We start from the raw sequence: 16,622 nt of genomic DNA, 5'->3' as shown, positions 1-16,622 counted from the left end.
GTTAGTCCTGCTGAACTAGCTCTATAGTCTGTATGAAACGTTTGGCCGGTTTTGGGCCGATTTTATAGAACGCTCTATTTTTAATTTTTAAGTAAATTTAAAATATCCCCGATTGAGTTTTATTGGATTCTAAAGAAATTTGGTCGCCCATGTAAAGTTCTTGAGTCAACTTGCATTGTTTAGTCATAAGATCTTGATTGGTTGCTTTTTCAATATACGGGTACTTAATTACTAAATTGGTTATTCATCAAGTTTTCGGAATTAGGGACACAGGCTTTAGCACCATATCAAGCAAGCCCGTGTTTTCTGTAAAACGGTTTTCCATTTTACCAAAAACATTGCCGAGGACTTCGAACAAAGTCGTTTTCCAGTTAGTTTCTAAATCAATGCCAGAGCTTTTGCGTTTCTTGTCTTATGAACACTTTTCCGTGATCGCCTTGAGTTTTATATTTGATCGAATTTGGATTCCTTAATTCAGCCTTTTCGGCTCTGGCTTTAGCCGCGGATAAAATCTCGTGTTTCTTTTAATGGTCATATAGGTTGCGTTCAGTAACTCTCAACGAAGTATCTGAAAAATTATTTTCGTTGCTACCGTTGCTAACCTGACGTAGGATCTTGTTGGACGCTTTTTACGCTTGTTGTAAATTTTGTAAAATATCGTCTGTTGCGGCATGGACTAATTAACAACAGGGACGGTCCGGCATGGGAAAAAGTAAAAAAGAACAAGCGTCGACGCACTCTAGCGGTACTCGCGGGTATAACAGGAAATGCTTGTATAGTCTGGTGATTCAAAATAGGCGGGGGGAGTAAAATAGGGAAAGAAGAAGCTTCCTTGGAATGCTTGGAATTTAAAAGTTGAACCACGAGATTAAATTAATCGTCGTAAAACATTAGAATGTCGAGCTTTTCCGATCATACTTATAGTAAAATATTCTGCTTATCGTCTGGAAGCAATCCCCAAATTTGTTACGATAATTATTATTATCATAATATAATATAATATTATTCATAAATATAAATGATTGTACCATGGCTTAATAATTTAGAAGATATCTTAGAATCGGTGGTGGAAACATTTAACAATACCAATGATACTAAAATAATAGCAATAATTATACTTATTTAACGTTATAACATGGATGGTTATGAAACACGTTTGGAGCTTCCTTTGTAAACAACAATCTGAAAATTCAAATCGCAACCGCTAAACCGTTAAAAAAGTTTCCCGACAGATGGCGAAATTTCAAAAATCAGTTTCCAGTTTATGACGTTTGAATCACCAGGATAAAAAAATTGCCTGGCAACGCTGCTGAACGCGTTAACACTTTTTTTGGGGGTCTTTATAGGGAAATGTTATAGATCTGGACCGTCCCTGTTGTTAATTAGTCCATGGTTGCGGCGTCTGCAGCTAGCCTTACTCCGTGCTGCGACGTCACGTGACCGTTGAGCAACGGAAAAACCTGCTCTTACAGCCGATGACTTCGTTACTCAACGGGCGGGCAACGTGACGTCAAAACCGGAAGTCAAAAAACCTGTTCAGTAAAAAACCGCTGACCTTTGAGCTCAGCGCTGAGTCTTTTCGTTCAAACAGTGATGATGAAATAATACGTTGCAACAGGAATCCATACCTCTACTTGGAATGCTTATCCTGGCGTATCGCGTATGGTAAGATCACTCTGATGGCTTTGGCCCCGCCTAAGACAGAAAAAATACCCTCTGCGCGCACTCACACGTTGTTGTTTGTTAAATTAACATAGTGACGTCAAAAAAACCGTCGAAAATCTGCCGCGATTAGCATTCCAAGTAGAGGTATGGATTCCTGGTTACAATTATTAGAAATACAAACCCTTAGCTTCAACTGTAGGTAAAAGTAGGCACCTGTGTATTTCTGTACCAATCTTGTGTCACTCTCATCGGGGAGTGAACCGCGAGGAGTGGGTTTATGGTTTTTAATTCAGTGGTTCTCACTCGGCCATTTCTAAATAAATATTTGGTGAAGCAAATATTCATTTACAGTCGTAACATCGTGCCCACAAACCTTTAGAGAGAGAGTGTCAGCTTGGACATATTTCGAAATTTGTGATTTAGGGTGCATCATAAGATAGATTTTTATGTCCAAAATTCTAAAATCTATATGTTACAGCACTTAAAACAAATATTTAGTTATGAAAATTAACTTTCAAACATGTATATGTCAATCACTTCGCGGTAATCTTACCCATTGTTGACGTCAAAGTTTGTTGTGAAGATAGAAAAATTTACAAGATTTCCTACCCAATAGGTGTTTCTATAAAATACGGGAGGTCACGTCACTAGCTATAGTTATTGAAGATAGAGAGCGCGCGCTTGAATCGATAAAGATTTTGAAATTGGAAGTCCATGTGCGAAACGCGCGTGCCAATAAAATCCTAAAAAGCTTTAGCTCGTGACGTGAAAAAAACATCCTAATTTTTATTTTATGGAAACACCAATTCCTACCGTTGTAGTTTTTGTTAGGATTAAATACGAGCAAAACATTATGTGTAGGTTTTTTAGGCGATCTTAATATTTGAGAGGAGTGTGGCTAGCGTGATTTTGCGTGCTCCCTTCAAAAGTTCAAAATTAAAAAGCACGCGCTCAATAACTTTAAAATATCAGTGCATCGGAAAACAGCAAAAACCTGCAATATTTTTCGACAGCTTATTACATTATCGTTTGTTTTGGAAATAAGGAATTGATTTCTGTTTATTGAAAATTAAATTCCTTTTACGTAAAACAATAGGTGTTTCAATAAAGTAGAACAAAAAATTAGAAGTATGAAATGTTTGTATCTGCGTCACAAGCGCAAGTTATTTAAGTGCTTTACTTGCACGCGAGATTGGCACGCAAGTTTCAGATTCCAAAGGGTCTCGCGACTGCAGCACTTACTCTCTACCTTTAAGATCTACAGCTAAGTGAAGTAGACAAAACATTGTCACATTATATAATTTTATTAAATGTAGAATTCCGATTCTCCATAAAGGTAAAAATTATTTTTGAAAATCTCAAAATTAAGCTTAGGATATAAGGCTTTTTGTCCATCTATTTTATTTTTGGTTTCCCTCTAAGCAATCTCTATCGGCTCGCTCTATAGTAGCAACCAATAAAAACATCTACCGGCTATAATGGACACCCAAGGAATGCAGGGGAGCCTACCCTTCCATTTGGAAACTTCAGTTGGATAGTGCCGTTTTTTTAGGTAAAATCGTCCTTGCCATTATTATTTTTATTATCTATTTATATACCTCATACAAAATCTAACACACCAAAAAAATTCTGACACTGTCTCTTCAAGTTGAAAGAAAATGAACGAAATTTTTTGGGTTGTCCCGGGCCCACTGGTCCGCCCCCTAGAACCGCGCCTGCAACCATGAGGCCCACTGCCACCCCCTAGAACCGCGCCTGCAACCATGAGGCCCACTGCCACCCCCTAGAACCGCGCCTGCAACCATGAGGCCCACTTCCACCCCCTAGAACCGCGCCTGCAACCATGAGGCCCACTTCCACCCCCTAGAACCGCGCCTGCAACCATGAGGCCCACTGCCACCCCCTAGAACCGCGCCTGCAACCATGAGGCCCACTGCCACCCCCTAGAACCGCGCCTGCAACCATGAGGCCCACTTCCACCCCCTAGAACCGCGCCTGCAACCATGAGGCCCACTGCCACCCCCTAGAACCGCGCCTGCAACCATGAGGCCCACTGCCACCCCCTAGAACCGCGCCTGCAACCATGAGGCCCACTGCCACCCCCTAGAACCGCGCCTGCAACCATGAGGCCCACTGCCACCCCCTAGAACCGCGCCTGCAACCATGAGGCCCACTGCCACCCCCTAGAACCGCGCCTGCAACCATGAGGCCCACTGCCACCCCCTAGAACCGCGCCTGCAACCATGAGGCCCACTTCCACCCCCTAGAACCGCGCCTGCAACCATGAGGCCCACTGCCACCCCCTAGAACCGCGCCTGCAACCATGAGGCCCACTTCCACCCCCTAGAACCGCGCCTGCAACCATGAGGCCCACTTCCACCCCCTAGAACCGCGCCTGCAACCATGAGGCCCACTGCCACCCCCTAGAACCGCGCCTGCAACCATGAGGCCCACTGCCACCCCCTAGAACCGCGCCTGCAACCATGAGGCCCACTTCCACCCCCTAGAACCGCGCCTGCAACCATGAGGCCCACTTCCACCCCCTAGAACCGCGCCTGCAACCATGAGGCCCACTTCCACCCCCTAGAACCGCGCCTGCAACCATGAGGCCCACTGCCACCCCCTAGAACCGCGCCTACAACCATGAGGCCCACTGCCACCCCCTAGAACCGCGCCTGCAACCATGAGGCCCACTTCCACCCCCTAGAACCGCGCCTGCAACCATGAGGCCCACTGCCACCCCCTAGAACCGCGCCTACAACCATGAGGCCCACTGCCACCCCCTAGAACCGCGCCTGCAACCATGAGGCCCACTTCCACCCCCTAGAACCGCGCCTGCAACCATGAGGCCCACTGCCACCCCCTAGAACCACACCTGCAACCATGAGGCCCACTTCCACCCCCTAGAACCACGCCTGCAACCATGAGGCCCACTGCCACCCCCTAGAACCACGCCTGCAACCATGAGGCCCACTTCCACCCCCTAGAACCGCGCCTGCAACCATGAGGCCCACTTCCACCCCCTAGAACCGCGCCTGCAACCATGAGGCCCACTGCCACCCCCTAGAACCACACCTGCAACCATGAGGCCCACTTCCACCCCCTAGAACCACGCCTGCAACCATGAGGCCCACTGCCACCCCCTAGAACCACACCTGCAACCATGAGGCCCACTTCCACCCCCTAGAACCACGCCTGCAACCATGAGGCCCACTGCCACCCCCTAGAACCACGCCTGCAACCATGAGGCCCACTTCCACCCCCTAGAACCGCGCCTGCAACCATGAGGCCCACTGCCACCCCCTAGAACCGCGCCTACAACCATGAGGCCCACTGCCACCCCCTAGAACCGCGCCTGCAACCATGAGGCCCACTGCCACCCCCTAGAACCGCGCCTGCAACCATGAGGCCCACTGCCACCCCCTAGAACCGCGCCTACAACCATGAGGCCCACTGCCACCCCCTAGAACCGCGCCTGCAACCATGAGGCCCACTTCCACCCCCTAGAACCGCGCCTGCAACCATGAGGCCCACTGCCACCCCCTAGAACCACACCTGCAACCATGAGGCCCACTTCCACCCCCTAGAACCACGCCTGCAACCATGAGGCCCACTGCCACCCCCTAGAACCACGCCTGCAACCATGAGGCCCACTGCCACCCCCTAGAACCGCGCCTGCAACCATGAGGCCCACTTCCACCCCCTAGAACCGCGCCTGCAACCATGAGGCCCACTGCCACCCCCTAGAACCACACCTGCAACCATGAGGCCCACTTCCACCCCCTAGAACCACGCCTGCAACCATGAGGCCCACTGCCACCCCCTAGAACCACGCCTGCAACCATGAGGCCCACTTCCACCCCCTAGAACCGCGCCTGCAACCATGAGGCCCACTTCCACCCCCTAGAACCGCGCCTGCAACCATGAGGCCCACTTCCACCCCCTAGAACCGCGCCTGCAACCATGAGGCCCACTGCCACCCCCTAGAACCGCGCCTGCAACCATGAGGCCCACTGCCACCCCCTAGAACCGCGCCTGCAACCATGAGGCCCACTGCCACCCCCTAGAACCGCGCCTGCAACCATGAGGCCCACTTCCACCCCCTAGAACCGCGCCTGCAACCATGAGGCCCACTTCCACCCCCTAGAACCGCGCCTGCAACCATGAGGCCCACTGCCACCCCCTAGAACCGCGCCTACAACCATGAGGCCCACTGCCACCCCCTAGAACCGCGCCTGCAACCATGAGGCCCACTTCCACCCCCTAGAACCGCGCCTGCAACCATGAGGCCCACTGCCACCCCCTAGAACCACACCTGCAACCATGAGGCCCACTTCCACCCCCTAGAACCACGCCTGCAACCATGAGGCCCACTGCCACCCCCTAGAACCACGCCTGCAACCATGAGGCCCACTTCCACCCCCTAGAACCGCGCCTGCAACCATGAGGCCCACTTCCACCCCCTAGAACCGCGCCTGCAACCATGAGGCCCACTTCCACCCCCTAGAACCGCGCCTGCAACCATGAGGCCCACTGCCACCCCCTAGAACCGCGCCTGCAACCATGAGGCCCACTGCCACCCCCTAGAACCGCGCCTGCAACCATGAGGCCCACTTCCACCCCCTAGAACCGCGCCTGCAACCATGAGGCCCACTTCCACCCCCTAGAACCGCGCCTGCAACCATGAGGCCAACTGCCACCCCCTAGAACCGCCCCTGCAACCATGAGGCCAACTGCCACCCCCTAGAACCGCGCCTGCAACCATGAGGCCCACTGCCACCCCCTAGAACCGCGCCTGCAACCATGAGGCCCACTGCCACCCCCTAGAACCGCGCCTGCAACCATGAGGCCCACTTCCACCCCCTAGAACCGCGCCTGCAACCATGAGGCCCACTTCCACCCCCTAGAACCGCGCCTGCAACCATGAGGCCCACTGCCACCCCCTAGAACCGCGCCTACAACCATGAGGCCCACTGCCACCCTTTAGAACCGCGCCTGCAACCATGAGGCCCACTTCCACCCCCTAGAACCGCGCCTGCAACCATGAGGCCCACTGCCACCCCCTAGAACCACACCTGCAACCATGAGGCCCACTTCCACCCCCTAGAACCACGCCTGCAACCATGAGGCCCACTGCCACCCCCTAGAACCACGCCTGCAACCATGAGGCCCACTTCCACCCCCTAGAACCGCGCCTGCAACCATGAGGCCCACTTCCACCCCCTAGAACCGCGCCTGCAACCATGAGGCCCACTTCCACCCCCTAGAACCGCGCCTGCAACCATGAGGCCCACTGCCACCCCCTAGAACCGCGCCTGCAACCATGAGGCCCACTGCCACCCCCTAGAACCGCGCCTGCAACCATGAGGCCCACTTCCACCCCCTAGAACCGCGCCTGCAACCATGAGGCCCACTTCCACCCCCTAGAACCGCGCCTGCAACCATGAGGCCAACTGCCACCCCCTAGAACCGCGCCTGCAACCATGAGGCCAACTGCCACCCCCTAGAACCGCGCCTGCAACCATGAGGCCCACTGCCACCCCCTAGAACCGCGCCTGCAACCATGAGGCCCACTTCCACCCCCTAGAACCGCGCCTGCAACCATGAGGCCCACTGGTCCACCCCCTTAGAACCGCACCTACAGCCGCGACTGTTGTTTAGTTTAAAAATTCGGCTTATGTTCAGGAATTTCCACTTGGCATTTTCCAGGATAGTTGATTTTTTTATTTAAATCGGATTTCTATTGATTTCAATTTATTTTTTATTTTGTAGATTTCGTTAAAGTTTTATGCCTCTTGACACATTTTAATTTTAATTAAATGTAATTTTACGGGTTATCATCCTTAAGCCTTGGCTCGTGACTGCCAAACACGAATTACGTTATTCATTTTGAGATTTAAATCAGACAAAAAGTAAATTTGAACACGTGACAGTTTCGATGGGCATTTCGCTCGTGAAGCGTATGCTTCATACTTCAGTTTGCGCTATTTTCAAAGCCATTAATTGTACGAGTCAATCGTGAACCCGATTTAATCGAACATTTAGGATCCGAGACGAGTTCCAATTACTCAAGCCATAAACCGATCGACAAATACCTAGAAGACGTAAACGTTTAATTTGCTTAACGGAGACGATACGGCACCGACGAGAACAACAGAATTTACCCATCCCAGTCACGCGAGCTTAGAAACGTTACCTCTGTATTGGACCGTCATAAAATTTTCCTACGATTAACGACTGGATCGTTAAATCGAAGAATACACATACGGGGCCAACATGTTCCAGATTTTCATTAGCTAAGCAGTAAGCACACAAATGTTTCGGTTTCACTAAGAGTCTTACATGCTTATCATTAGATGCAAAATGAAACAATATATTTTAAATAGCCCACCCTAGCTTTTTAGATTTGGTTCCAAATTGTACCAAGTGGTTCTATCAAGCCCAGTTCACATTATACAATTATTTGGGCCACATAACTGTATCCAACTAATTGTAAGCAAGAAAATTGTAAAGTGTGAACAGACAAATTGTAACAATTGTTCCCACTTTTTCTGTTCACACTATACAATTTTCTTGCTTACAATTAGTTGTATAGTGTGAACTGGGCTTTATTTTCAAATCGAGCTTTATTTTTAATATTCGAAAAACTGTTTTTAAAAAAGGTGATATAAAAATAATACTGGCGAATATTATTAAATAATAGTTTGACCATAAGTGTATAATATTGTTACATAAGTGTGACACTTCCTATTCTTCACATGCAAAAGTTTTACTGAGAGCTATTCACAAGCCAAACTGCATTACGGGCTTCGCTCGCCCCCTTTCACAGCGCCTCGCTAGGGGGCGATTTTCTTCTTGGGATGACTATAGCTCTCAGTAATATTGACCTTTACATGTGATAAAAAATTACCGATTATTACTTTGTTGAAAAGATCAATGTGTATCATGGTCGAATTTTCCGTCTGTTTCAATCGCGTGGGAAGAGGTCACTTTTAGGCAGCCAATAATATTCTGGGTCGATTTGATTTTTGATAGGGGGAAGGAACTTAGAGCCACGCTAAAAGTCGTCTCATTCTCCCTAATTACAAATAAACATATTCTTGGTGGCTCAATAATCCTTTTTATGAAGTAACGTGGCCTTCTTGTTTTTATGTGCCTCTTACGTCACAGTCTTACTTTTACAAGTCTACGAGCGCGCGCTACAGTCGCCAGAGGAATATAACTTTTTCAAGTGCAAATCGCTCGTGCGAAGAATATAACAATAAAGCTGTGTTTTGTGACGTAAGAGCAACGTTTTAACAATTTGGGCAAAACCAACTTTTTATTTTTTAAATGAACTATTGTTTTAGCGGGAAGGAGATATTTTAACTTCTACCTCTACCTCCAAAATAGGAAAATGAAAAGACATTTTACTGCCGGAAGTTTTGGATAAAACAGGGCTCTCCAAAAGGAAGACATTTAAAAATAAATGTTGATCTCGACCTTCAAAATATAATAAAATATTACAATAAAAACTAACTTTAAAATTGGCAAATTGGTTACCTTTGCAATGAAACCTTATCATTTGCCGATTTGCAGATAAAAATCGTTTTTTCGACCAAACAAATTACCAACAAAAACTGATTGACGTTTTTAATTTATACCTTGATTTAAATATCCTAAATAAAACGTTGCCCAACGAGTTTAAAACCGCGTAGTGTGAATGCGCCCGAATAATTCTTCGTATTGGCCGTACGCGATTTATCAGAAATACGTTAGAATGATATCCTATTTCACCACATCTTCCTCAACGAGTCATTTTACGATTTCTACCGATAAGAAGCCTCTAATACATATTAACTTACGTAACATTGTCACTCATAAGTATGCCATAAAGGTATTTTCTTTAATGAAATACTGTTTGCGGAATATAACGTAAATTACGTCACTTCTAACTCTGTGACGAAAAACGCGTAGTCAACTTGATAGATGTCGAACTGAAGATAATGAAGCGGATTTGTAAAACGCTTCGGACAATTTATTACAAGATTTAATTTCCATGGTTGTCTTTTCAATAGCGCAAGAAATAATTTTTATTCGGTCCTCTATTTGTCTGTTCCGTGTGAAACAAGGTCTCATTATATTTTTTTATCGTACAGAGGCATATTTTGTTACACATGATACTAATAATGAGTTTTATAGTGAAGATCAGAGTACCAAACCTGTAACACAATATACCATCATATTTTATATAGAAACCGTCTTATACAGAGTAGGGTGAAGGGTTGCTAAGAATGGGCCATCCTTGGAATTTAATATGAACTGCCGAAATACTGCAATAGACTCTTCAATAAAAGAGATTCAGTAAGTCTCTAAGAAGTACTAATACACAGAATCTAGACGTACAAGTTGCTCTTTTTATGGTCCTTGCCGATGGGACTTAAAAGCGGTGCCAGAAATAAAGGCTAGTTTGCAAGATGGCAAAACAGCCATGAGGGTTCACAGAAAAACCAAAATAACCTCGAATTTGTGGAATGAACTATTTTAACCCGAGTATGGATTGCAATTGGCTTCTTTAGCTAGCCAAGGCAATCTACGAACTGACCAGCCGCTATGGATAATAAAGTTTGCAGTTCCTATTATAGATATACTCGCTGGAAAAAAGTGTATCATTTCACCAACTAGCTGTAGCGGAGATTCAACCTAAGAGTTGCTCCTAGATTCTACGATTTAAACGCCAACAAGACCTTGTTTAGAAAAGCTTGAAAATTTTCCTTAAGTTAGCTATTTAACATGATAATAGCTCCGAAAGTGAGTGTTTAAGTGCCAGATTTTCAAACTCCTTAGCGAAAGACAGTGGCGGACTAGCCATAGAGTGAACCTGCCCGATGGCAGGTGGCCCAGGTGGGCCCCACGGACCGTTCATGAAGTGGGCCCCTCAAACATGATAGCGTTATAGTGGTTAAAGCTGAGGCCTTTTGTCTTCTGGCAGCCCAAAATATTAGACCCAGTCCGCCACTGGCGAAAGAACTTTAGGTCTGTCCCCAAGTAGTGTACAGCCTATTTCGAGTTACGCATTTATCGTGTCCAATGCAAGTTGGATACGGAGCATTTCCGGATAGCTTAAGCCAAGCGGATATTTTCACCTACTCTGGAGCGTGATTTCGCGGCGGTGCCTCCGTTTTGATTATCTTTAGGCCAGTAGCTCAACAGTCGGATAAGCTCGAAGTGACGAGCTAAAATGGAACAAGCAACGTTGCCAGCCATTCGGGAATTTCCACGATATTTTCGATAAATCGCCCGGAGAAAATGAAATTTTTTCGAATTTACCGGAAAACAGGTTAAAACTGTAACTTCTAACATTGGTTTTCGTTTTGGTCGATATTTTTAAATAGGCCCATTTTAATTCAAGCGTCAGTGTTTTTGATTTATCATACTTCTACCAGACTTAATTTGTCACGCACGCCACATTTTTCCTCCCGAAATCGATAATTTTCTGACCTTGCTACTACAATTGGATTTTCAGTATCTAGCAATGCTGTGCTCTGGAAGAGGGACTGATCGAGATTGCTAAATGGAATACGTATCTAGAACAGGAGCAATAAAAGAGCGTAAACTGTCTACTAATATCAGAAGTATATAAAATACTGTTACGAGAGAGGTATCCATCTCCTTACACTAAATGCTATTTGCTTGAAACATGTACCTGCTCCGTGGTACATTGACCAGTACAAATTTTGCAAAAAAAAACACTAATTCAAAAATTTACTTCCTCTAGATTTTATGAAAAATTACGATTTTTTTTTTCAAATTCCCGTCGCCTTAAACCTCTTCGGTGCATTTTTCAAATCACGTTTATTGTGATTTTCACAAAAATCAGAGAAGGTTCAGATTTAATTTTAATGGCCAAGTTTGCCACTTCTTTCGTAAGTGATAAGCCTCTGGTAAATATTTCTCCCACGTTTTCAAATACATAAAATGTGAAGTTCATACTAACAGTTTACTGATAATACCCTTTACTGACCGGGTTACAGCATAGAAACTACCACAGGAATAGAAGGCCCTGCCTTTGTACGTGATTTACTAGGATGACACGGGCAAAAGGTTCTCCCTTCATTTCCGGTTATCTCTGGTCCAATCAAAAAGAAGCTTTGGAAATGAAGGACAATTAGATTCAAGCGAAAATGAACGGATAACCTTTTGCCCGTACCGAGCCCGTAACACTTTTCATCGACTCTTTCTATAGAGTAATGGCAGTGCTACGTCACCCATGCTTTTTCCTACTCATAAAAAATTCACGCCCACAATGGCGGCCATGGCCAAAGCTACAGAGTGCTACTACTCTATTCCTCTTGTAGTTTCTATGGTTACAGGTGACCACAGAATATTTTTATTTCCTTTAAAGGAATTATAGGAAATTTATCAGTGAAATAAAGGAAAATATATAGGAAGAAAATGGGGGGGGGGAGGAAAATATATGAAGAAAATTGAGGAAAAAAAGGAAGAATTAGGAGTAAGTTAATTATACACTAAGAGAAAACAGTTGTCAAACTTATTTGAAGGGGAAATAACATTAAAAATAAAGTTGATAACCGATAGAAATAGTCCAAAACTATCGGCCAACAGTGTTGGAAATAAGCATCTGTAAAAACTAGGACAATATGAAGACTTCTAAGGGTAAAATATCAACTATTTTAATTTATTCGTTCGATTTAAAATATAGGGTATTATAGGAAATGTAATTAAATTATAGGAGAAAAAAGGAAAGACGTTAAATTATAGGAAATATGGGACCTGTGGTCACCTGGGGTAAAATCAGCGTGCAGCGCGCACTTGAACTAGAAACGGTTTTAACCTTTACCGCGCGCCGCACGCGGTTTTTGGGCGAAGTTATTCTATATCCGATTGAATCATGGCACCAGGCGCCAATTTGATCGTTCAACGTTCTTATACATATATACGTTCTTGCAGGGCCGGACTGGCTAGTAGTTGGCCCCACCGGCTATGCAATCGTCTGGGCCCCATTTCCCATTAATGCCAAATTTTTCCTTTTTGGCCCCAATTTGAGTTGGCCCCGATCTGACCGGCGATCGCCGGTTAGCCGCCCGGGCCTGCGTTCTTGGTATTACCATATAATTTAGTTTTTCTGGAGGCAACGTCAGTAACCGGAACTTGTCTATGTGCTATATCACACCTTTAAATATTGCGTTTCCCCGAATACCAACCACGTATAGGTTGGTTAACTATGTTTACGTTGTAATAACGATTCAATGATACGCAGTGATAATTACTATAGTTTACGTTTATACTGCGAAACCGGTTCTAAAAGGAGATCCACCCGGGAGAACTAAGATCTATTTTGAATAGATGTTTCTATAAAATATAATAAAGATATGGCTCCTACGTCACAGTCTTGTAATTTACAGTCGCCAGAGAAATATACGTTTTTCTAGCGCGCGTGCGAATCGCGCGTGCGAAGAATATACTAATAATGATGCGTCTTGTGACGTAAGAGCAACATATTCAATTGACGGATTTTGAAATGACGTTTTAGCGCGCGACACTACAGGTACATGTCTTGGGCACAGAACCTTCTTTGGGTGCTTTTTTGACCATAACATGTCGAGGTATTTTCACGCGCAAAATGAATTTTAAAAGCCGTCAATTGTTTTACTTATTATTCAATTTATTTTATACAATCATCTATTCTTTTTAGTAGAACTTCAGTTTTAAAAGGCAAATTATTTTAAGCCTATGTTACTCGGATCTTCAAATATAAATAAACAACATGCATCGGATTTTATAAGCACCGTTGGGAAAACTTAAAATGTAAAAAAACCGATTCAATTTAGAGCAGAGCTCTTAATAAACACAGCTACAAAACGTGCAAAAACATTTTCGGGGTTGTTATAAGACCCATAGTTTTAAGCCGATGGATTAGTTTAATCAGAAGATAATGATATAATGCAAGGGGGCGCGTACGGAAAATGCCCCTTACATTAAATCTATCGCTGTCTGATAACTTTTTTTCATTAACGTTTGGTTTTATCGATAAATGAATATTAATTTAAAAACACATTTCAAAACGTGTAAATAAGATAACCCATTTGCATTGCCTCAAATAAATATTTTTAAAACAGCTTTTCTGGCTGGGTTATACTGTATTGGTTTATATTGTTGAATTTTTCTGCAATTATTTGATAAAAATCTTGATAATGATAATCTAAACATAATTTTAAGTTCTTATGGTTTGATGAAATTTTACCTGGTGACGTAAATTACGTTAAATGTTTTTTTTTTTTTTAAAGCCGACCTTCACAAGTCGGAGACACTTACCCTTTTTTCTGAGCGTTGTTTTGACGAGATACAAACGGAATAAAATGTCTTTTATTCTTATCGTTCTTCGGCTATCGAAAAACTGAAGACGAACCAAAATTATAATTTAAAAGGCTTAACGGCTATCACAGACGATAATAATGATTATTCGGACGCTAAAGCGCCGGTTTAAGACCACTTTATAATCGTAGTGATATTTATCTAAACCGCCCGCGAGCCGAATGACACATGGCGTTGCATCGCGTGTTGCAATGCTTTATACAGCCGTCGCTAGGATGGATTGAAGTTCGAGAAGAGATTAGGGAAACTATTGCGCCATCTGTCGACAGAGCGCGTAACCTCCTTTTAGACGGTCGTTGGCCTACATTAACGCTAGCACGTGTTGACGAATAATTTTACCGGCGCGCCGAGATAATAGTAGCCTTCCATTGTCACTGCGTCGAAAATATCTTTTAATACATAGAATCGTAGATGGCGTTATATTGACCAAAATCAATAGTTAGATCTCCATTATTTTTAAACGCATAAATATTATCAAGATTGGATAGCCGAAATATAAGTTTCACATCTAATAGTAATAATCGGTTAGGCTAATACCGAAGGCACCACCTTAGGCCCAAGTCCAAAGTGTTTAGCAGTTTAGCTATTGGCCCAAACTCGTTAGTAACACGGATCATGTGATATCTGGGGGAGGGGGCTGAATTCCCGATAAATCTCAAAATCTTATCTAAATGATTCGGTTTCCGTGTTTACGTGCAAATTATTGTAACGTAATTAAAAACTTAACTTATAATTAACAAAATGTAGATAATTGCCAAATATCGCCTCGACAGATAATGAAGACGTACCATAAGTAATATAATAAAGTATGACACGTTTTATTCTCTCAAGGCAAATGTTTTAAATTATAGTCTGGTTCACCCATAGATATAAGAAATGTATATAAAGGTCTAGATAAATTTCGGGGCGTCTAAGCCTAACATAAAATACGGAATTGACACCTAGCAGACGCCGAGGAAGGCACGTGACCAAGAGCGCAGGCCGTAGTCTTTAGACACCATCTGTTGGTGACTTTTAGTATAATTTTAAAGCAGGAGACAATGGCTCTCGCGACGATAGCACGAGCTTTCTTACCGATAGATAGCGCCTTATAAGGATAGCCTGCAGAAATTACGCATTTCTGCTAGCTGTCACCTTCGTATTGACTCCCTTTGAAATATTTTATCTAGACCTTTATATACGTTTCATATATCTATGGGTTCACCACTGCGTTTCAGTATTTACCATTACAAGTTAGCCTAAGTGGAGGCTAGCTGAACGTTTTGTCCAAAAACGTAATGCGTCGTCGTGAGCTCTACTTCACTCGGAAATGAAATCAAGCAACGAAAGCGTTTCAAGGAGTTCTGTTATTAGCAGCATGTAGCACTAGCAGGAAAGCAATGGTTAAAAATGTAATATTTTCGTAGTTTAGTTTACTCGTGGGTCCATATAATTTTGAATTTGGAGACTCCTTATTAGAGGTTTGGGATTCCCTTAATTTTCAATGTTGGTACGGCCATAGAAATCTCATAGGTAACTAGAATGCTGCCGCCTACGGCCGAGCTTGACGCCAGTTCGCCTTGAACCTTCAGCCAATGAGAGGCCGTAGAGTGGTTCCGCCAAGGAGGATAATAATCCTCCTTGGATCCGCTACTATAGCGGGAGATAGGTGACGTCATTCTCTCTGGTGACAATAAATTCTTGGCAGAACCACTCTTTGAGCTCTGATTGGCTGAGATCTGGCTATCGTCTGCCACGGCGTTTGGCCCAATTGCCAGTTACAAGCCAGCATTCTAGTTACCTATGAGATTTCTATGGGTACGGCAGGTACGCCCTTTCTGTAGGCAGCCGTCATTGAGTTGGCAATATTAATCTAGAGGTCCAATCGAAACGTCGGATTTCAGTATTTCGCGAAACAAGTTTTTAAAAATAAGAATACTGTCGTCTGCTCCCATCGGCGTCCCAAATGACGAGAAAACGTTATCATTCTACCCGTGGCGCCGTCTATCTCTCAATGATTCGTCCAAATAAGACGCGTTTTCAAGCAAAAAGATTTTTTTCTTCAAAATAATGGATGGCGCCACGGGTCATATGATAACGTTTGCTCGTCATTTTAGAGCAGACGGCACATTCGTATTTTTCAAAAACTTGTTTCGCGGGGAGCAGATTTGATTGGATCTCTAGATTAATATTCCCAACTCAATGGCAGCCGTACACTTTGGAGGAGAGTAGTATTCTGGAGTGGAAAATCCCATAGCGGTAATAAGAACGTCCTTTCCCGCCTATTGCTGTTAGAATTACCCAGACTCCCAGTTTTTGGTCGGACGTCAGCTTTATCTGCCATCATTCTGGCTTGATGACGTCCGACCAAAAAGAAAAAGTGCATGATGGGAATTTTACAGAGCCACAGGTGGCGCCCGACTTTTCCACTCCAGAATACTTCTCTTCTCCAAGCGTACACTATAGAAAAATATGATTTTAGAAATCGCCAAATCAACTTGAAAGTTCCAAATCTGGGCGAAAATCAGTTCCAAAATCTCAGCGTGAGAGCAACAAACGTTTCAATACTTTCCCTGGAGATCATTGGGAAACCACGATGCTCC

The 16,622-nt window shown here is 44.4% G+C and overlaps 1 protein-coding gene across 2 annotated transcripts in view; it reads right to left on the bottom strand.

Moving 5' to 3' along the window:
* Nucleotides 1–14,186, bottom strand: part of LOC149926128 (ATP-dependent translocase ABCB1-like) — a 69,306-nt gene extending 55,120 nt beyond the window's left edge. The window contains exon 1 of one of the 2 annotated variants that reach the window (XM_090159896.1): nt 13,981–14,186. The gene's annotated coding sequence lies outside the window, so the exon portion shown is untranslated. Of the gene's footprint in view, nt 1–13,642; nt 13,663–13,980 lie in introns of those variants that run through there. The other variant, XM_090159898.1, reaches the window with a different exon arrangement.
* Nucleotides 14,187–16,622: the final 2,436 nt, after the last annotated feature.

This window comes from Leiobunum rupestre, chromosome 10 (assembly GCF_980474605.1).
Source record: "Leiobunum rupestre chromosome 10, qqLeiRupe1.1.hap1, whole genome shotgun sequence".
Lineage (NCBI taxonomy): Eukaryota > Metazoa > Arthropoda > Arachnida > Opiliones > Sclerosomatidae > Leiobunum > Leiobunum rupestre.
The sequence above is the reverse complement of the archived record's forward strand: the minus strand, read 5'-3'. Positions and strand labels throughout refer to the sequence as shown.